The sequence below is a fragment of the Elaeis guineensis genome, chromosome 9 (genome assembly GCF_000442705.2).
Source record: "Elaeis guineensis isolate ETL-2024a chromosome 9, EG11, whole genome shotgun sequence".
In the NCBI taxonomy this organism is placed as follows: domain Eukaryota; kingdom Viridiplantae; phylum Streptophyta; class Magnoliopsida; order Arecales; family Arecaceae; genus Elaeis; species Elaeis guineensis.
Window position 1 is genome coordinate 97822172 of NC_026001.2, and position 23648 is coordinate 97845819.

Below are 23648 nucleotides of genomic sequence, written 5' to 3' on the forward strand. Positions count from 1 at the left end.
ATCTCTCATTACTTGTAGGATGTGCATAATATATTCTTTCAATATATCTTCCAGATAATCTTTATTTTCATTCCTTCACATTACTATACCATATCCAATGAATTGAAAATTCAGTATAAGTTAGTGTTCGTGCATCCTCATATTTTTGATTCATCTTCATCTATTCTGTAAACATGATATCTTCAATTTGAGGCTGATTTATTACATTAAGTAAATTAGCAGAGTCATGAAAAATAATATACTGTTGATCAAAAAGATGAAAACTAAATCTTTCAACACTAAGCTCATGATAATTAATATCAAAATTAAATATTCTCCAATATGCTTCTGAAGTTGAAATGTAGCAATAATCTAAAATTTGCTTAATTTCATCTACAACTGGTCTATGATCCTCATTATTCATATTAGAATCATCTTTAATTTTCTCTAAGATTATAGTTACTCGATCTGAGCCTTTATTGACGTACTTGAATAGATATTTAATTGATTGAGAATGATTACACCATTCAATATTAATATGAGCTTAATACTTTATCAATAACTCAACATTATAAGGAACCACATAATGATTATCAAGTAATATTTTATTTTTCTCAGCTACTCTGCTGTCATTCCTTTATTGATATACCAAAATTATTAATATCCACCATAGTTGTTTCATTAAACTTCTTTGAAAAGTATTTTGTACATTTGTTATTGATCATGCAAAGAAAAAAAAGATTGACAACCCCACAAAGGCCATGAATCATAAACTGCTGGACAATTTTAAAAGTAATTGAATCATTCTTATCGTCAGAAATTTCTGTACTGATGATACGATCTATATCCATAGCAGAAGGGTATTTATCATTATCATGAAGAAATAAAAGAATATGAGCATATGGAAGCTTGCTACTTTAAAACTCAATGGAATATATAACTACATAAAAGAATACAAATAAAATTATACTTATAGAATTAAAAAATTAATAATTTAATAATAAAAATATAATAAAAAATTGATAGAAAATAAAAAATCATATAAACCTATTACAACTCTCTCAAATATTTTTTCATATTTCAGATTATGAAGAAATCCATCTAATTTTATTTTGAAGATCCATGAAATGACATCAGGATGTTCAGAAGGCTGTTGACTTGGTATATTTTTCCAAAAATAACTAATCTTAGGCTATTTAGGATTGTAAGTAAATGTGATAAATAGATCCGAATAACCTGTCAATTGATAAATTGCCATAATATCTTGATAATTCTACATAAAATATCTAGAACCATCGATAAATGAGGAAGGCAATACAATACGTTTACCAACTAATAAAGCTCTAGTATCACCTCTAAGAATAGCATCTTTCAAGTCATAGTATAATTCTGATCGTAGTTGAGATTGGTTCTTTCTAAACCCAACAAAGATGGCTCTCTTCAACACAAATATAGCAATCAACAATATATTGCTGAAATAATCTACCTCTCCGTAATAATGTATGACCTTCAGATGTTCGATAATGCAATCGATAAGTATAAAATTCTCATATACTTATATTTTGATATTATTATTATTATTTTTTAGCAACACTTCTTATAATTTTAGTATGGAAACTACCCTCCCCATATGAAAAAAGTAACGGATATTGTATTACTATAAAACTGGGATGTAGTTTGCTAATACGATGTAAATCATTAATTTGATATTCAATAATAATATCACGGCCAGAAGAATGCATACCAAAATCATCAATAATTAACACAATAACCTCAGAACATGAAGAGCTATTATATTGTCTTGTATTCATATTTTTATCACTCAAAAGTCAAAGTCTGACCTTAGTAATATCAGATTTTTGAAATCTATCGCGTGCTATTCGGAAAGTCAAATCAAAAGATTGTAGTTGTCTAATATTTGCATCAAATCTCTAATGATATCAGGATCCAAAGAATTTGATGCACTATTCATACTTAAACAACCGACTCTGTTAGAGACCTCATTATCAGTGTCATAGATATATAATTGAGCAAATTTAGGCTTCTTATCCTTAATAGATAATAATGACCCAATTTTATGATGGTTTTCACCATTCAGATGAAAAATATAAGAGCCTAAACCATAATTAATAGAGTTATTAATATTTTCTCTCATTAAAATAAAAAAAAAAATAAAATATATATTTTTATATTTTCTTAAAATCTTGCTGACTTCCGACCACCATCATAAGCAAGTAGTTCATTGAACACCTGAGATCTATTTTTGAAAAATGATAGCTTCACTCTACCATCTGAGCAGTATAGAGAGAATTTAGAATTTAAAAATTTTTTCAATTTTACTGTTCTCTCTTCATACCATATAATAGCACCACATTATTCACATACACAATTAGGCCGATCAAAATCCTAAGATTGAGTAAATCTTCCTAATAGTAACGTGTGTAAGATTTAACTTAGAAAAACTAAATATAATCCTTGAAATATAATAAAAAAAAATAATACTAACTTTCAACCAAAGGATCAAGTCCAAGCGCTGGTCTTAGGTCAGAAGTTCCACCTAAATCTTTAAGATCATAAAATCTCTACCTCACATTTCTTTGGATAAAATTTATAGCTAAGAAAAATAATATCCATAATAATATTATAATTTTCAAATCTCAGATATGTTAGAAACTATGTCTCGATAAAATATTACCTATATCAGTGAAAGTTTTCGATTATGTTTCAATAATATTTAAATCGCTATTTTTTTTTCTTTGATAATATTAGCCGTCTTCTAAGTCTTGCATATCTAGATGAATCCATAACTGCTGTGAAAATAGCAAAAATATCTGTCATCTCTAAATCACTAAATTTACAATTTCGAACCTCACAGTCAGAAAATTTATCTACCATCAAAAACCAAATTGAATGTTTTTGATAGTATCTAGAAAAATTAATACTAACATTATTCTTATCAACTTATATTAAATATATCTTTAATCTTGCATATAGAGATGAATGCATTACTGCTATAGGAATAGTAGAAATATTTATCATTTCCAAATAACTGAACTTATAATTTCTAACCTCGTAGTTAGAAAATTTCTCCATAATAAAAAATGAAGTTGAATATTTTTGATAGTGTCCAAAAAAATTAATACTAACATTATTCTTATTAGCCTGTATTAAATATGTTTTAAATCTTACATACCAAGAGATTTATAGTTAAGTATCAACAACATGGAATAAATAACAAAATGAGTGTAGTAGATTTACATAATGAAAGAAAAAAATTATAAAAAATGATTTAAAAAATTATTATTAACGATCATATCTATACAAACTATAACAAGAATAAGACAATGAAGTTATTCACTATACTATAAAATTAAAAAGATAATACAATAATAATCAATATAAAATAAGATAATACCTAAAAAAATTACCAACAATAAAATAATAAAATTATTAATCATATCATAAAATAAAAAAGATAATACTTAACTAAGTTTAGCAAATACCCTAAAAAAAGAAAATGAAAATAAAGAAATAACAAAAAAATTCATGAATACAAATCTAATTAATCATATATGGAGAGTGTTAAATGGATCAACTTGGGTATGAAAGTCAAATGCAGGTGCATGTCAGTGTAATCTCTTTGTAATTTCTAAGATTTTGTTCTTGTGGACATGTGTGACACTGATACACATTTATAAGTATCTAGTATGGTTACTTTGTGTTAAGCTAAAGGATCTGATAGCATTGTTGTGGCCAATCCCCTCGTCGCCTGATCGCCGAGAAACGAGCGCCTGCAAAAAGGAAAGTCCACACTGATCGGAGGCGGCTCCGGCGGGGACCCTCTGACGGTCAAGTCAGAGAGGTGACCGGGCAACAGTGAAATGAAGACAGAGAGCTCAATCGAGAGAGAGAGAGAGGGAGAGCAAGCCTGTGGTTTCGAAGTCAAAGTCGAGGTCGAAGTCCCCTGCACTGTTGCCTTCCCCGATTTAATAGTGGAGCGTGGTATGGCGCCGTCATTAATGGCGCGGACAATTGAGGAATTGTCAACTCACTGTAGACTGTCAGAGTCGCCGTAAAAGTGTCACATCGCCGTAGGGCTGTCAAATCACTAGGGTTGACAATGCCCCTAGGCGGCAGTGCCGCATGCCGTTGTCAGGGCTGACAGTTTGTGGCAGTCGTACGGTGATCGGAAGAGTCGACCGACCCTAGGTCGGTGGCCAGCTGTGTGACGTCGGATGGAGATTGGGGTTCCTCCGAAGGCCAGCCGGGCGTGTTGCGAGAGTCAGCCATCAGACTTCCAGGTTCAGTCGGTCGGGAGAACGGGAAAAGTATGCCCGACCGACACATCCTCAGTCGGTTAAGGGCCGTTAATTGGCCGGTGATGGCGTTCGGTTGGTCGGTCGGTCGATCAGTCGGACGGTCGGACGGTCGGTCGGTCGGTCGGTCGGTCGGCCGTCGGTCCGTCGGTCCGTCGGTCGGACGGTCGGTCGGTCGGTCGGTCGGTCGGTCGGTCGTCGGTCTGATTATAAGTCGGTACGGGCGGGGTCGGTCGGTATTCCCCAACAGTTGCCCCCTCCACTCCTAAGTCGGACGGTGCGCTGACCGATGCCTTCATTTGGGCAGCAACGTCGGGCGAAAAGGAGTGGATTCGTCGTATGCCAAATTCCGACCGTACCGCGGGTTGATACGATGTCAGGCGTCTCATGAATGCCGGGAGATTCGCTGGCGTAGTCGGTGTCAGATGCCCCGTCCCATCGGCGTCAGGTGTCATGTCGGCGCCGGACGTCCTGCAGGTGTCGGACGTCCCGCCGGTGTCAGACATCATGTCGGTGTCAGACATCTCGTCCCATCGGGAAGGGGAACCGCCATTCCCGCCGTCCCTTCGGGGATACGAAACGTCGCGGCCTTTACGCCACGTGGCGTGCGGCCATTGGGACGGGTTCGTTGGAGCGGATGGAGGGGACGTGGCTCGATCTGAAGGCAGGTACGTCGAACCGTCGGACCGACGGACGGCCCGGATGACGCCACGCGGCAGAATCTGGGGAGTCCTCGTTGGTCGTGCCTTCATCTCGACCGTCGGGGGGTACTATATATACAGGGTCGCCCCCACTTAGTTTTTTTTTTTTTTTTTACCCTCCTCATTTCACTGTCGAGACTCTGCCCGCGTGAGTCCTTGCTCCAGGTACCCTCCTCCGCTTCTCTTTTCCTTTGTAGTTCCTTCTCCGTCTCCTTCTTCTTCTTCTTCCTTTTCTGCCATTCGTCTGGACCCATGGCCAGGACGTCTCCACGAGATGGTCGGTCGGGAGAGCCGACCGACGATACTCGATCGACCCCGGAGGTGGAGGTTTCTTCACTTTCGGGGCCGAACGTCGATCGACTCCGAGAGCAGTACCGCATCCCAGAGCAGTTTTGGCTGTTCGCCCCTGGCGCCGACGGTCGGGTCAACAGCCCGCCCGAGGGCCAGGTGGCCTTCTACTTGGAGGACCTCCGGGCCGGCCTTCGCTTCCCGATTTCGGAGTTCGTCCGAAATATCCTCGACTATTACGGGCTGTGCCCGGCACAACTTGCGCCGAACTCGGTTCGGCTGATAGTCAGCTTTGCACTCCTATGTCGGCTTTTGCCGATCGAACCTCGGATCTCCCTTTTCCGAGTCTTCTTCGTCCTCCGACCCCACCCTAAAGCCCGAGGGTGGTGGTACTTTGTTCCTCGGAAAGGGCTCTCCTTCATTACTGGTCTTCCATCGTCCATTCACGGATGGAAGAACCAGTTCTTTTTTGCGTCGTCTTCCGCTCCTTGGGGGTTTTCCGTCCATTGGGGGAATCCCCGAACCGAACCGAACGAGAACAGTCGGGTGGAGGCTGAAGATTGGGAGGACTTCCACCGGCTGAAGGACATCTCGGTGCCGAAGCAAAGCGAGCTTGTCACCGAGCAGGCCCTGTACGACGCCGGCCTTAGCCCGGTCCCCCGTTTAGGTCGGTTTTTCATTTTCCTTACCCCTCTTTCTTCTTTTTGTTTTTTCTTTTCGGCACTGACCATCGACCGTCCTTTTCAGATATGCTGTCGAGGACACGACTGACGGCAGCCGACGTACGTCAGTACGCCGTGAGGAAGAGGCCGGCGCAAGGCGCCGGGCCGTCGCAGCCTCCCAAGAGGCCCCGTGCGGCTCCGCCGAGCGAACCGACTGGGTCAGAGGCAGAGCCGGTCATTGCACTGTCAGCGCCGACAGTGCTCGTCGAAGTCCCGTCCGAGGGACCATCGGGCGAGGGCGCCGTTTCGCTTGAAAGACGGGCTGCTGAGTCCGTAGACGGCGCACCGACCGCCCAGCAGGCGGATGACGACCGGGAGGAGGCTCGCGGACCCGAGCGACCGGTGCCTGCTGCCACCGCGCCGTCGGTGGAGACTCGGTCGGGCTCAAGCCTGCCGTCGATCTCCGACGTCAGGGCTTGGTCGTCCGGCCGAGGCAAGGCCCCCATGGCGTCGGGCGACGAAGGTCGGTCGGCTGGCGGAGGATCGACCGACTTCCCGCTTCCCAAAGGTGCGCCGGGCCTGGCCAACCACGACTTGGCCAGGAAATTGTGCCAGGCGCTCCTCCTTCCTGCCGACATCGATGCAATGAAGAACCAGCGTGTGTCTGACATGCTGTCTTCATTTTATCCGATAATGATTCGGGTAAGCTCCCCTTTCCCTTGCTTTTTAATGCAGCTTCCGTAAGTTTGGTCCCTTAACGGTCGGTTTTTATTCTGTGCAGCTGGTCTTCAACATATCCGAGCTAGAGGCCGGATACAGAAAGTTCGACGATATGCGCGCGGCCTGGAGAGACAAGGTCGCGGGCCTTGAAGCCGACAAAGTCATCTTGGTCGACCAGCTGCAACAGTCGACCGACCGGGAGGGCCGACTTGAGGGGGAGGTCTCCTGACTTACGGAGGAGGTCTCCCGACTCAAGGGAGCCTTGGCATCGTCGGAGTCGGAGCTGTAGTCGGCCAGGGACGACGCGAAGAAGAAGTCCCGGACCGTTCGCCGGCTCCGGCATGAGCGAGACAGCTTCGCTAAGGAGCTGGAGGCCGACCGCGAGCAGCTCCGAGTAAGTCTCGGAAATCTCGCCAAGGCCGAAGAAGGCTTATCCATCGCCCAGGCCGACGCGGACATCGCAAAGGCCGAGGCTGAGTCGGCGAAGGAGGCCCTGGGTCGGGCCGTCGAAGACTTCCGAGACTCGAAAGAGTACCGAGAAGAACTTCTGGAGAGCGGCTTCCTCTCGTATCGGATCAGGTACGAAGATGCTCGAGAAACCGTTCGAGGCCTGTACCCGGAACTTGATCTCAGCAGCGTAGTTCTGCCAGAGTCGGAGGCCCCAGCTGCGGAGGAGACGGTCGAACCAGTGTCGGAAGGCCTTTCCACCAGGGCGGAAGCCGAAGAAGATGCAGAGCCGGCTACCGAAGATCAGTCGGCCCCGACTGCTGAAGTCAGAGCGGATCCACCGACTATCCCCCATCACTTCCCAATGGAAGAGGCCGACTCCGACGATTAGTCAGCTTTGTTTTCCCTTTTTGCTTTTTGCTCCGGCTTGTGATCGGGCTTCGGCCTATCTTTGTAAAGTCTATTTTGATCTTGAATGAAATCAGTAATAGACTTGAACCTTTCTTCTCTGCTTGTTTTTCTTTCTCTTATGTGTTGTAGAATGCCTTCGTAAGTCGCTAACTCATATAGGTCGGTTAGGACGTTTGACAACTCGTGCCGCCACGAAGGTAGGACAAGTCCCGACTTTTGATCGGCCTTTGATAGTCAAGGTCGTCAGTCGGGCGTCCTTTCCCCCGTCGTGAGTCGAGCACGTTTGTTGGGTCGAAAGCCGACCGACCGTGATAAAGATTCGGTAGTCGGGTATCTTCCGACGCATTCAGTCGAATGTCGTCTGGCGCATTTAGTCGAGGGAGCACCGATAAGTCGGACCCCGATACCCTTGTGTCGGGTATCTGTACTGCGCCTCACGATATACGGTGGTAAGTCGAATATCTTCCGGCCGGCCGTAGCCCGGTCGGTGAATCATGAATGCGACTGAGGTCGCATTGTGCGATAGACGGTGGCAAGCCGAATATCCTTCGACCGGCCGTAGCTCGGTCGGGAGTCGCGATGGCGGTCGCGCAGGCATTCCGCCTTTCTTTGGTCGGGGCTCGATCGGCATGTTAGCCGATGGTCTGGCCCGAAAGTTCGACCGTAGAAGGAGTGTCAACTCCCGTCAATATGGATGTGTCGGTCCTCGTAAGAGTCCGATGTGTCGTCGATCGTCGAAGGAGTGTGACTCCCGTCCATCGATCTTTGTAAGAGTCCGATGTTTCATCGATCGTCGAAGGAGTGTGACTCCCATCCATCGGTCTTTGTAAGAGTCCGATGTTTTGTCGACCGTCGAAGGAGTGTGACTCCCGTCCATGTAGATATATCGGTCTTTGTAAGAGTCCGATGTATCATCGACGATGGTGCCGTCGGTCTCAGGCGGATATCAAGTCCGAGTCGGCACGTCGGTGCTCGACCTTGGTGAGCGTCGATCGTCAGTCGAAGAGTTAAAACTCCGAAATTTCAACCTGAAGTTGTATCACCAATGAACTAGATTGGAAATCATATTGATGACCCCGACCGTCGGCTGATTGGTGGTCGCTGATCGAGTCGTTGATTCGGCGATCGACGATCGGTCGTGTTGGTCGGGGCCTTTTGCCTTCAGAGGCCGAGGCCGTCGGTTTCGGCGATCGGTGATCGAGCCGTTGATTCGACGATCGATGATCGAGTCATGTTGGTTGGGGCCTTTTGCCTTCAGAGGCCGAGGCCGTCGGTTCGGTGATCGATGATCGAGCCGTTGAATCGGCGATCGACGATCGACCGTGTTGGTCGGGGCCTTTTGCCTTCAGGGGCCGAGGCCGTCGTAGATTCTCCGCTCCTTCGATCTCTATCAGGATCTGCGCACGAGGAGCAGGGAGAGGGGTGTAGGAGTCATACCTGCGATGCGTCGGTCTCAGACTCCGTCGTCGGGGTAAGGCCCGTCTATCGGTGGAGGGCCTGCTGGGTTCAGCATGAGCCCGACCTTTCTTCCGTTTTTCCTTTCGGCCCGTGCCTTAAGTCAGGCGCCGGTCGGAAGCTCCTTCGTCCGCGCGCATGTACTTGTACGCGCGCTCCAGCAGTTCGGCGTATGTCCGGGGGAGGGTCTTGTCCAAGGAGTATGTAAAACGGGACCCCCTTAGCCTCCTCTTCATGGCCGAGATAGCCATGTCTTCGTTGAGGTCCCGAACCTCAAGCGTGGCCGCGTTGAATCGCATCACAAAGTGTCGTAGAGTCTCATTTTCTCTCTGCTTGAGGGAGGAAAGACTGTCCGAGGTTCGTGGCGGCTTCCGACTGGTGCTGAAATGGACCACGAAGGAATGTTCGAGCTGCCCGAAGGAGTGAATACTTCCTGAATGGAGGTCGGAGTACCAGGCCCTGGCAGCTTTGCGGAGTGTGGCGGGGAAGCCGATGCAAAGAAGAGCGTCGGTTGCCCCCTGAATTGTCATGAGAGCCTTGTAGCTCTTCAAGTGGTCGATTGGGTCGGTGGAGCCGTCGTATGGCTCCACGTGCGGCATCTTGAACCGACTGGGGATCGGTTCGTCGAGAACGAGTCGGGAGAGAGGTTGGACGGTCTGGAAGTCGACGTCGTTCGAAGACTTCTGGCCATCCACCTGCAACTGTGCAAGCCGACGGTCGATTTCCTCGAACCTGCGTTCGTAGTCGTCCGCCCGTCGGTGCTGGAAGACCCCCGGAGTGGAGTCTCCGGAAGATTCCGAGAGGGAGGCGGACGGCGTTCGCGGTCGCTTCTCCTTCCTCGCCCGTTCCAGCAGGGAAGGAGAGAGCTGCTGGGACTGTCGAGCATCGCGCCGTGGCCGTCCCTCCTCCTCTCCGTGGGAGCGCTGTGGCAGGTGCTCGTGCGGAGACGACGGGGATCGACGCGGGCGTCGGCGGCTGCTCCTGGAGGGCATCGGACGGGCCGTCGGTTGTTGCTGGAGGCTCTTGACCGCGTCCGTCAGTACGGTCATCTGCCGTACGATGGCCGCGATCTGCACCTCCGTGGTCACCGCGGGGTGTGGAGAGCTGGGCTCCGCCGCTGAGGGTGGCGGGGAGGCCTCTTCCCGGCGGGAAGAGCGTCTCGCCGACCCGGTGACCCTCGATCTTTGGGCTCTTATCTTTGTCATTAATATCTTCTGCTTGGGAAGGCTTGGTGCCGTGTCCCCCCTACCTGGCGCGCCAATCTGTTGCGGCCAATCCCCTCGTCGCCTGATCGTCGGGAAACGAGCACCTGCAAAAAGGAAAGTCCACACTGACCGGAGGCGGCTCCGACGGGGACCCTCCGACGGTCAAGTCAGAGAGGTGACTGGGCAACAGTGAAATGAAGACAGAGAGCTCAATCGAGAGAGAGAGAGGGGGAGCAAGCCTGTGGTTTCGAAGTCGAAGTCGAGGTCGAAGTCCCCTGCACTGTTGCCTTCCCCGATTTATATAGTGGAGCGTGGTATGGCGCCGTCATTAATGGCGCGGACAATTGAGAAATTGTCAACTCACTGTAAACTGTCAGAGTCACCGTAAAAGAGTCACATCGCCGTGGGGCTGTCAAATCACTAGGGTTGATAATGCCCCTAGGCGGCAGTGCCGCATGCCGTTGTCAGGGCTGACAGTTTGTGGCAGTCGTACGGCGATCGGAAGAGTCGATCGACCCTAGGTCGGTGGCCAGCTGTGTGGCGTCGGATGGAGATTGGGGTTCCTCCGAAGGCCAGCCGGGCGTGCTGCGAGAGTCGGCCATCAGACTTCCAGGTTCAGTCGGTCGGGAGAACAGGAAAAGTTGCCCGATCGACACATCCTCAGTCGGTTAAGGGCCGTTAATTGGCCGGTGATGATGTTCGGTTGGTCGGTCGGTCGATCGGTCGGACGGTCGGATGGTCGGTCGGTCGGCCGTCGGTCCGTCGGTCGGTCGGTCGGTCGGCCGTTGGTCCGATTATAAGTCGGTACGGGCGGGGTCGGTCGGTATTCCCCAACAGATGGTCAATAATTAAATAGATGGCAGATAAATGCATAGCTCATTTTTTCTTTCCGGTGGAGTCAGAGATGTAGGATGAATCTCAATGTACATGGTTATTTTTCTACCTCTGGGTAGCATGGTGTGTTTTCTCAAAGGGTTTCTAATCGAGAAAATTGGAACCATCAGAAGCACTTATTTGCTCCATTAACTTATCTACAATATTCGATTCCCCAGGCTGTCCCATTGGAAGCCAATATTCTTAGATATCCACCCTTCTTTCAGTAAAAAAAGAAAAACCTTCAACCACATGAATGCCTTCCCTCCTACCGGGACACCCCCACCTCTCGGAAGAACATAGAAAAAAGAAAAAAAACAAAAAACAGTGGACATCCTGTGACACTGATACACATTTATGAGTATCTAGTATGGTTACTTTGTGTGAAGCTAAAGGATCTGATAGCATGGATGGTAAATAAATAGATGGCAGATAAATGCATAGCTCATTTTTTCTTTCAGGTGGAGTTAGAGATGTAGGATAAATCTCAATGTACATGGTTATCTTTCTGAGAGGCAAATCCTCGAATAGGTTGTGATACAATTGCAGAGAGAACCAAGAAGACAGCCGGCGTTCCATGGAACAAAGAGATGAAACAACTCGAAGCATCTGGGAGCTGCTTTGGACTCCAGTTACGAAAAATTACTAAGAGTCCAAGCACATATATGCGACAGAACATTGCGAAGAAGGAAGGGAACAGCGAGTAATCAAGAATCACAACCTCCATTGCAAAATTAATGGAAAATTGAAACTTTGAACCAAATAAATGATATAAAAATCAGAGCTTTTGCAGTTTGTCGTCTTTAGTTAGACCGCTTAACTGGAATGAAAGAAAAAATTTCTCTTCCGAGACACCTTCTTAGATATCCACCCTTCTTTCAGTAAAAAAAAAAAGCGAAAGCATCTGATAGCATGCAAAATTAGTGGAAAATTGAAACTTTGAACCAAATAAATGATATAAAAATCAGAGCTTTTGTAGTTTGTTGTCTTTAGTTAGACCGCTTAACTAGAATGAAAGGAAAGAGACACTCATATAGATCCAAAGTAAAACAACACCAACAAATACATGTAAACTCAATAAGGTAACGACAACCATAGGCAAAGATCCAAAGAGCCCAAAAAGAATGAAAGCCTGAAAAGTGGTTGTCTCGAGTAGATGACAGAAACAGGAGCATAGCAACATTCCCAAAGAAACATAGGAATCGGATAAAAAGTCAGTAATGCCATATATGCTAAAATTAAAACAACGGTTTGGTTTTCAGCTGAAGCAATCCCTCAATACTCATGAACCATAAGCATCTTTAAGGACCAGAAAAATACAGAGTTCCACCGAACACTAATGAATCGGTGTCACTAACAGCTGAGACATGATAGCAATGTGAATAAACGTGCCAGGTAAATAATTGGGGAAGAAAATGCTCACACACCATCCAAATTGAGAACTAATACTCCCTGTTCTGGGAATAAGTGGGCTAGAGACATTCCTGAAAAACTTCTGCAATGCAGAAACACTCCAAAGTTGACCAACAAAACTGATTAATTGGATGATATCAACAAAATTTCAAAAAAAAAAAAAGATTCAAATATTAAGAACTTGAACAATCAAATCAATCAGAAAATGGAATTCCTATTTGAAGCAATGCAATTATAGCTTTTGTATTCGGTCACTTTGAGCAAATGGGCAATCCACAAACATCTAACCAAGATAGGGACTTTCTTTATCTTTGTTTTTTTTTTTAAAAGAAAAAATTATCAGACTGAGATTATCTAAAGTTTGCAAACATTGCCTACATTGCAGCTAGCACGCGTAACCTATAATTATGTGCACTAAAAACACTATCTGAAACAGCTTTTAGACTGCAAAGAAAGCAAAAAAAAAAAAGTTTTAAGCTTAACAATAAATAAATTTATATTGTGCAAAAGCTTGAAAGAAAAAAAAATCTAAATTTTATTGACAACCACAACGAATTCCATCAGCATGCAACTTTAATACCTGCCTCACAAATCAATAAATTTTCGAACCAAAACTCACTTCCAGATGACATAAAGCTTGTTGAGGAGCCAAACAATCGTAACACTGAAGAAAAAATTGCGACACTCCAATGGTTTTAGCAGCACCCAGGTGGACATCCACACATCGCTCCGGAGGAAAAAGTTAACCTATTTCTCTAAAATCTTAAAAAAAATCCAGACATTGCAGCATTTTATTTAAAATTTATCAAAAATCCCACTCAAATTCAACAACATCGACGCAAAGCACAACAATCACCAAAAAAATAAAGCAATGCAATGCCTTACGAATCGAGCACCTGGATTCTTACCTAGGCGATCCTTCCGGCTATGAATCGTGGAAAAAATCCAAGCTTTGCTCTAGAAATCTATCGGAAGCCCAAACGAAATTGAAGAAATCGGCGATTGGGAATGGAAAAAAGAAAGACCCATCTTCCCTCCTACCGGGACACCCCTACCTCTAGGAAGAATAGAGAAAAAAGAAAAAAAAATGAAGAAACAAGAGAAGGAAGAGTCTATTACCTCAAGTTCGGTGAGGAATCAACGGTGAATCGCGGAGAAGAGTTCAGCGGCAAATCCAAAACAATCGAAGGAATGTCGCCGGCAATGTTGGACGGGGTTTCGGAGCAGAGCAGAGTGGCGAGGAGGGTTAAGGGACCTTTTATAGATTCGGATCCCAGGATTTGGCCGCCCTATTTTCCCAGCCGAAAACGAAGAAGAGGAAGATTCCCGATGGTAGCTCCTTTCCTCACATGCACAGCTCTTGTTCGCTATGGCCCTTCTTCGCGTCATTCCATATATAATGCGTGTGCAGTAGACGAGAATGATAAGAGTTATCATCTTCGGACAATATTCTTGTATATTCCCAATAATAGAGTTACCATCTTTGGGAAATGTTCTCACGTATTCCCGTCAACGGGAAATCTTTTATCAATCATGCCCATTAATTTATTTTACGAAACCAAAATGGGCTGCAATTCGATAAGTGCCACACCAATAACTTGGCCTGCATTCATGCTGCCTTGTATGTTAGCATGGGAGAAATTCTTCATCTACTGTTTTTCATATCGCTTTATCAGATTGGACCGTATAGCATAAATAATAATAAAATATATATTTAATATAATTTATTTTTTTAAAATTTTTTAATAAAAATATATTTTTTTAAGACACAAAAAATCATAATATCTAATAGCACATATACAAAAAGTCATATATATTATTCAAAATATCAAAGAATGAAAAAAAAAGATTAATATTATTTTTTGATATCTTATATGACTTCCTGTTGAATGTCATGATATTCTGGATAATTTTATGACATCCTATTATTTAGTATAATATCCTACGTCAATAATATTATTCTCGATAATTATTCATAGGATGTAAAAAAATATTATAATATGTAACAGAATGTCATATCATTATTATGATATCATATTATTTTTTATGATATTTCGATAATTATTTATAGAAGGATGTCATATAATTATTATAACATTCTATTATTTTTTTTGATATCTCATTGATTATTATGATTTTCTGTTATAACATCTCATTGTTATAATGTTTTGTTAGAGAAAAATAATATTTTTGTTAGAAAAATATGCAAAAAAAATTGAACTATGTTAAATATATATTTCGATATTAATTACGTTATGTGATCCAATATTCTTTTTCTCTATTAGAGCCGGTGGACAAAGAATTACTCATTAGCATGGCTCTGCATGTTTGGAGCATGACAGACATCAGCTCACGTATCATCAAATGCATCGGCAATTGATATATTAACAAAAAATTAACAATTCATCTGCTTCTAGTATCTACTTTACATATTGAAGAACTTACTAGAGCCAGACATTCAAAAGCCAGATACTACAATGTTCGTGAGTCCAATTTGCTAGATATCTGCGGGCATAGAAAAGATGTCTTAGGAAAATGGCAGCAATTAAAATAAGACGTGACTCCAGCTCCAAAGTTCTACTACCATGATCAGCTTCCAAGTTAGCCACCCGATCTGCTAAGCTATTTCTTTCACAGTAGATTTCTTTGGTCATGAAGCCGGTCTGGATTGTTTTTATGCTTGTATTAGATAAATTATTTACACATGGAGTAGAGATTTAGGCCAACTGTCGAAGATACTCAATGCAAGCCAGCAGCTACTAAACACATCAACTTGCCAACAATAAGTAACAATCAGCCAGCCATCCTAAATAAATCCATAGCATTGTCTGATCTTGGGAGGCAGAACTAGTTAGAAACCGTATCCAAGAGTCTAGACGCATTGGCAAGAAAGTTAACAAAGCGTCCAAGTAGATCTCATACAAAGACTTATTATTTGGCCTCAATGGGACCATCACATAGATATTAGTTGCTAATTATTTCTCTGGTTTTGTGGCCAGAGGGAGAGTTAAATCGACTATGACAGGCGGCATGCCCAAAGACCGATTCTCATGTGGTCCGTTTTGTTTGGGCAGTGGGAAAGTTTTTTTTTCCCATAAAAAACTAGACTGCTTTTTCCACCAAGCAGAAAGACAATTAACGTACATTAATTTTTATATTTTTTTAAAAAAAATATATATCATATTTTGATTCAAAATTATGAATCAAACATCATGACAATCATCAAATACTTATAAAAAATTTTTTTCATAAACATATAAGATATTTTATTATGATATCATAAACAAATAGTAAAATAAATTTTAATATTTAATGATATAATCTTAATTCAAATAACAAAATCAAAACTCAGTATCAAAAAAAAAAAAGAATGTTTGGCAAGGTCAACATTAAATAAGATTTTATATCAATTTTGAAAAAATCTTAAATCAAATAAAATAAGCTAACTCCATCTCTAATCGCACTCCCAATAGAAATTTCGCATCACGCTAATTTTCTGAATCCGTAAAAAAAAATAGAAAATTTATCATGAGCTAAATAGCTCAGTAAGTAATGTATATCTTTAACTGGATAAATCAGGCAATAATGTTATACATATCAGTTTACTGATAATAACATAATAAATATATAAGTTCAAGAATTCATAATTTAATTCATCGTACTATCAAATATTCATATATAAATTTTCAGTTCATCATAAATTCAATTTATGTTTGTCATCTCAAATTCATCAAATTTCTTAAGTTCTTCTTATCAACCATGAACTATGACCATATTTTCTCTGTGGCAGGATCATAACACCGTATATCTTCTTACGATAAGCTACAAATCATCTAACAGCAAGGTCCTTCAGAACCACTGGTCTCTCTGGCAGTTTGTCGCTGGTCTCACTCGCGATATGTCGCAGGTCTTGCTGGCGACATAAATCTTCAGGACAAATCAATTGTCAACGTATTAACTTCCATTGACGGGATCCTTTACATAGGTTGTCAAGTCGTATCATCTTTCAATTTCATATATTTATTTCAATAATAATATAAATAAATGATATTTGAATCAATCAATCTATTATTCTTTATGATTATACATCATTATAATTATTTTTAAAAAAATATCTTCAATCGTATGTATATTATGAATTAATATGATTCAAAATTTATCAATTTATAATTTGTCAGATAAATTCAGTAAAGATAAAACACTACATATCTCAAAAGCAATCTAAACTACAGGTCCTATTAATCCTGAAAATCCTTCTCTAAACCTGGCATGTCAAAATATCATATTTTGATCAAAATTTTATCTCAATTAAAATAAAATTTCTAAAATTCAATTTTTTCATATGAATTGACTAGGTGGTAGTGTCCAAGATTTTCAATTAATCAATCTAAGCTATTAAAAAAAAAAACTTATATATATATATTCTTTCTTTCTTTCTTTCTTTCTTTCTTTTTTTTTTCTTCTTTTCTTCCTCTCTTCTTCTTCTTTCATTTAAATAGAATAGGGGACCATGATCCCCCTTCTTCTCCTTCCCATTCTCATGGAAGTCTCGCCCGGAACGGCGAGAGGGGGGTTCAACCCAGGGCAGTGCAGCTGCGGCTCCTTGGTCGAAGCTCGCCGCGATGGATGATGCCGAACGGTGTCAGAAAAATGCATGAAAATGGGCGGTAAAACAGGGGTTCCCAAAATCCCAATTTTTTTTCAAAATACAGCAAATAAAAATCCAAAATCTCAGTGTAAATTTCAAAAAGAGATCAAAAAGAAACTTCTTAAATGATTATTTGGGTTCTTTGGGATCTTTGGACCTCAAAATTGTGACAAAATTCTTCAAACCGAGATCAAGAACTGGAAAGAACTCGAGAAGAACAGGAAGAAAATCGATGAATCTCGATAATGAAAGGGTAAGGAAGGGAGAGGGATTTTCAATTTATTGAGAGAAGTTTGAGTTTGGATGAGATTTGATTCCTTCTTTGGATCAAAAGTAGACTCCTAACAGAAGAAGTCCTCCCGTTCACGCCCTGTTTCCATTCTTTTTTTTATGCTTTGAGATTGGTGTTCTTCTATTAAACTAGGTTTTAGATTGGGCTTGGTCTGGGTCATAACATTCTTTCCTCCTAAAAAAAATTTCATCTTCAAAATTTTTTGTACCTGTGGTTTCAAAGAGCTGAAGATATTTTTGCTTCATTTCTTCTTTTAGTTCCCAAGTGGCTTCTCTTTCTGAATGACCACTCCACTGTACCTTGACATAAAAAATATTATGATGCCTTAGCACTTGTTCTTTACGGTCCACTATCCATACAGGATATTCTTCATATGATAGATCTTTTCTAGTTTGCAAGGGTTCAAGTTTTACAACGTGACTTGGATCTAGCAGATATTTCTTCAGCATAGAAACATGAAAAACATCATGCACTCCAGCAAGTGATGGTGGTAATGCAAGTCTATAAGCTACCTCACCAATTCTTTCCAAAATCTCGAATGGATCCACATATCTGATATTCAATTTGCTATGAACGTCAAATTTTGAGATTCCTTTTGAAGAAGATATTTTGAGAAATACATGGTCACTAATTCAAAATTCTAATTTTCATCTTCTGTTATCTGCATAACTTTTCTGTCTACTTTGTACTGTCCGAAATCACTCTTTGATTAATTGAATCTTCTCGACTGCTTGTTGAACAAGTTCGAGATTCAATATTCTCCGCTCACCAACATCATCCCAGTGAATCAGTGATCAGCATCTTCTACCATATAATACTTCATAAGGTGCCATATCAATGCTAGCCTGATAACTGTTATTATAAGCAAACTCAATCAAAGATAGATGCTCATCCCATGAACTTTTCATATCAAAAATATAGATTCTCAACATATCTTATAAGATCTGAATAGTTCTCTCTGACTGGCCATCAGTCTATGGATGAAAAGCTGTACTGAAGTTCAATTTTATTTTCAATGCCTTGTATAAGCTCTTCCAAAATTGTGATATAAATATGGTATCTCGATCTGATATAATGGTCACTAAAATTCTATGTAGCCTTATAATTTCTTTTATATATAATTTTTCTAGTCTTTTCAAAGTGAACCCAACGTGCGCAGACTTTGTCAATCAGTCCATAATTATCTATGCTACATCATTATTATTTGGAGTCTTAGGTAGTCCAGTTACAAAATTCATAGTGATATATTTTTACTTATATACTAGAATATCGAGGAGTTGAAGTAGTCCTGTGGGTCTTTAATGTTCAACTTTAATTCGTTGACACATCAAATATTGAGCCACAAATTGAGCGATCTCTCTCTTCATATTATTCCATCAGTATATTTCTTTTAAGTCTCTATACATCTTAGTACCTTCCGGATGGATTGTATAACTGATCTGATGGGCTTCCTGAAGTATTTTTTGTTTGAGTACTGAATCGTTGGATATGCAAATTTTGTTTTCGAATCTCAATGAACTATCATCATGTATTTTAAATTCAAATTGAACACCAGCTTTCACTAAATTTTTATTAATTGTAGATCACCATTATGGGTCCTCATATTAGTTAATTATACTGTTGAGTCATATACTCGAATATCTAATTTCAGTTTTCTTATATCCTCCAATATTTGGCATTGATGTGTGATTAAAATAGCCAAACTTTTCATGAAATTTCTACTAAGGGCATCAGCAACAACATTAGCTTTTTCGAGATGATAATAAATTATTAAATCATAATTCTTCAACAGTTCTAACCATCTTCTCTGTCTCATATTTAGTTCTTTCTGTATAAAAATATACTTCAAACTCTTATGATCAATAAATATTTCACACTGCACACTGTATAAATGATGTCTTTAGATTTTTAGGGCAAAAATCATTGCTGCTAACTCCAAATCATATATCGAATAATTCTGTTCATATGGCTTCAATTGTCTTAAGGCGTAAGTCATTATCTTATCATATTGCATCAATATATAGTCAAATCTCTTTTTAGATGCATCACTATATATTGTGAATCTTTCATTTTCTGTTGGTATAGTAAGGATAAGAGCTGAAACTAATCGTTGCTTTAACTCCTAAAAATTTTATTCACAATCCTTGGTCCATTCAAATATAATTTCTTTTTGAGTAAGATGAGTCAAAGGTGCAGCTATACGAGAGAATCCTTCCATAAATCGTCTGTAATAACCAGTCATTCTCAGAAAATTTCGAATCTCAGAAATATTTATAGGTCTGTTCCACTGCACCATAGCTTCCACTTTTGTTGGATCCATAGAAATTTCATCTTTAGATACGATATATCCCAAAAATGCTATTTTGTCCAACCAAAATTCATACTTTTTTTAATTTGGTATAAAGCTTTTTTCCCTTAATATTGGTAGTACACACCGCAAATATTCGTCATGTTCCAATTTACTTCTTGAATATACCAAGATATCATCAATGAACACGACAACAAATTTATCAAGATAGGATTTGGATATTCTGTTTATTAAATTCATAAAGGCTGCTGGAGCATTGGTTAACTGAAATGGCATCACTAAAAATTTGTAGTATCCATAACAAGTTTTAAATGTAGTCTTTGGTGTGTCTTCTGCTTTGATTTTTAATTGATGATATCCTGAACGAAGATCAATCTTAGAAAAAATTTGTGCACCTTGCAACTGATCAAACAAATCATTGATTCGAGATAACAATTACTTATTTCTAATAGTAATCTTATTCAACTCCTTAAAGTCAATACAAAGCCTCATACTTTTATCTTTTTTTCACAAACAAAACTGGAGCTCCCCAAGGAGATACACTGAGTTTTATAAAACCCTTATTCAATAAATCCGATAACTGATCTTTTAATTCTTTCAACTCCATCAGGGCCATTCGATAAGGAGTTTTAGAAATCGAATCTGCATTAGATGTTAACTTAATGGTAAATTCAATTTTTCTATTCGATGGTAGTCTGGATAAATCATCAATGAATACATCCAAAAATTTATTTATAACAGGAATATCCTATAACCTCAATTCATCATGTTCTATATTCTTTATCGAAATTAGATAACCTCTACATCCCTTTCTTAGCATCTATCTGACTTGCACAAATGAAATGATACATGGAGTGATTTCTGTACTTTCATCAAAACTGAATACTAATTCATCTGATATTTGAAAGTTCACTCTCTTTTTATGACAGTCTACAGAGGCATGATAAGTAGCAAGCCAATCCATTCCTAAAATGATATCAAAATCATGCATATCTAGAATCACCAAGTCTGTTGGTAATTCTCTTCTCCTATTCTGATACTACATGACTTGCGCATAATTTCGGTACTCAACATACCATCTACTAATGTCTCAACATATAATTTAGTTTTCATAGATTCATATACTATATCATGTTGTCTAATAAAAATAGTGGATATAAAGGAATATGTAGCATCAGAATCAAACAAAACAAAAGCATAGGTATCAGACACAAGGATAGTATCTATCACTATAGCATTGGAGATCTGAGCATCCTGTTGCATGAGTACATAAATTCTTCTTTGAGTTTTCAATTTTTGACCTCCATTCTTTGTTTGAGTAAATTTATTCTCATTCCTTTGAGGGCAATTTATAATTTTGTATCCCTTTTGTCTATAGCTAAAACAAGAACTAGTATTCCATGGATAATTAGAAGACTCATGATCTTTTCGACCACATCTCGAATATCTATTCGCCTCATTCTCATGACTCTTATCATTTGCTGGCTTCTTTGCTAGATCCTTATTGTTCTGATTTCGTCCTTGAGTTTCACCAAATCTATTTCTCTTCTTCTGATTTTGTTCTCTCTCAGCGTGTGCTTCATTAATCTCTCTCTCAATTATTAAAGCTTTATTCATAATTGAGGCATAAGTAGTTAACTCATAAGGTATAACGTATTTTTTAATTTCCATCTTCAGCTCTATTTCAAATTTATGTGCTCTATCTTGCTCAATTTTAACCAATCTTGGAACAAACTTGGCCAACTCTATGAATTTAGCTTCATACTCTACAACGGATCTGTTCTCCTATTTCAAATAAATGAACTCTTGCTCTTTCTGTATTCTGATACTTCAAAAAAAATACTTGTCAAAGAATTCATCTCAAAATCTCTCCTATGTAAGTGGTATCCTATCATGTTTATATTTCTGTTCAAGTATCCGCCACCAGTTGTATACTTCACCTTGTAACAGATACGCTATGTAGCGAATTTTCTCATCATCGTGGCACTCTTGCACAGCAAACACCTTCTCCATCTCCATAATCCAATTGTCAGCTTCTAGTGGCTCGATGGTCCCTTTGAAGGCTGGAGGAGCCAGCTTCTTAAACTCCATGATGTTGTTTCTCTACACTGGATATTCTCCATGTCCATGTGGTGGTGGGGGATGCTGATGTGGCTACACATATTGTATTTATTGTTGTTGAAATAATTGTTACTGTGTTTACACTACTCCGACTAGGGTCTGCATTAACTGGATCATGTTCGGCTCACTGCACCATCGGAGTATTTTTAGTGGGGTAAATAATTTCCTCTTGCTAAGGGGTGCCACTATCCAGTTGGAGAGTGTTGTCACCAAACGGGTTTGATATCCTTCCTGCAGCTCCTTGAGTATTTTTCATTTATTGTGGAGGTATATTGACCTATGTCAAATTGGGATGATAACTTATCCTTAATAAAGTCGTAAACTTATTTAAGGTAGGTCAAGTCATAATCATCATAAACTAATATCACAGTATCCCTAATATTTACCCATCACTCACTCATTCTATATTAAATTCTATATATCTTTATCTATCTACTTATGCTCTAAAATCATATAAATTGTCACGTCTCTGATCCGAGATTATGAGCCAGAGGTCGTGGCAACTGCTGCATACTCATAAGAAACTCTTTTCATAAGTATGCAAGGTATTTCATCATGATATCATAAACAAATAGTAGAATAAATTTTAATATTTAATAATATAATCTTAATTCAAATAATAAAATCAAAACTCAATGTCAAAAGAAAAATGAATGTTTGACAAGATCAACATTAAATAAGATTTTATATCAATTCTGAGAAAATCTTAAATCAAATAAAGTAAGTTAACTTCGTCTATAATCTCACTCCCAATAGAAACCCTGTATCATGCTAATTTTTTGAATATGTAAAAAAAAATAATAAACTCATCATGAGCTGAATAGCTCAGTAAGCAATGTATACCTTTAACTGAATAAATTAGGCAATAATGTTACACATATCAGTTTACTGATAATAACATAATAAACATATAAATTCAAGAATTCATAATTAATTCATCGCACTATCAAATATTCGTATATAAATTTTTAATTCATTATAAATTCAACTTATATTTGTCATCTCAAATTCATCAAATTTCTTAAGTTTTTCTTATCAACCATGAACTATGGTCATATTTTTTCTGTGACAGGATCATAACACCGCATATCTTCTTACGGTAAGCTGTAAATTATCTGACAGCAAGGTCCTTCAGAACTATTGATCTCTCTGGCAGTTTGTTATTGGTCTCGCTGGTGACATGTCGGTGGTCTCGCTGGCGACATAAAACTTCAAAAAAAATTAATTATCAATGTATATAGTCAGATTGTCAAATCGTATCATCTTTTAATTTTATATATTTATTTCAATAACAATATAAATAAATTACATTCGAATTAATCAATCATATCATCTTTATGATTATACATTATCATAAGTAATTTCAAAAAAAATATCTTCAATCGTATGCATATCATAAATTAATACGATTCAAAATTTATCAATTTATAATTTATCAGATAAATTTAGTAAAGGTAAAACATTACTTACCTCAAAAATAATTCAAACTACAGATCCTATTGATCCTGAAAATTCTCCTCAAAACTGGGCATGTCAAAATCTCATACTTTGATTAAAATTTCATCTCAATTAAAATAAAATTCTCAAAATCCAATGTCCCCATATAGATTGACTAGGTGGTAGCATCCAAGATTTTTGATTAATTAATCTAAGCTATTAAAAAAAAACCCTTATATATATATATTCTTTCTTTCTTTCTTTTTCTTTTTTCTTTTTCTTTTCTCTTTTCTTCCTCTCTTCTTCTTCCTTCATTTAAATAGAACAGGGACCGTGGTCCCCCTTCTTCTCCTTTCTGTTCTCATGAAAGTC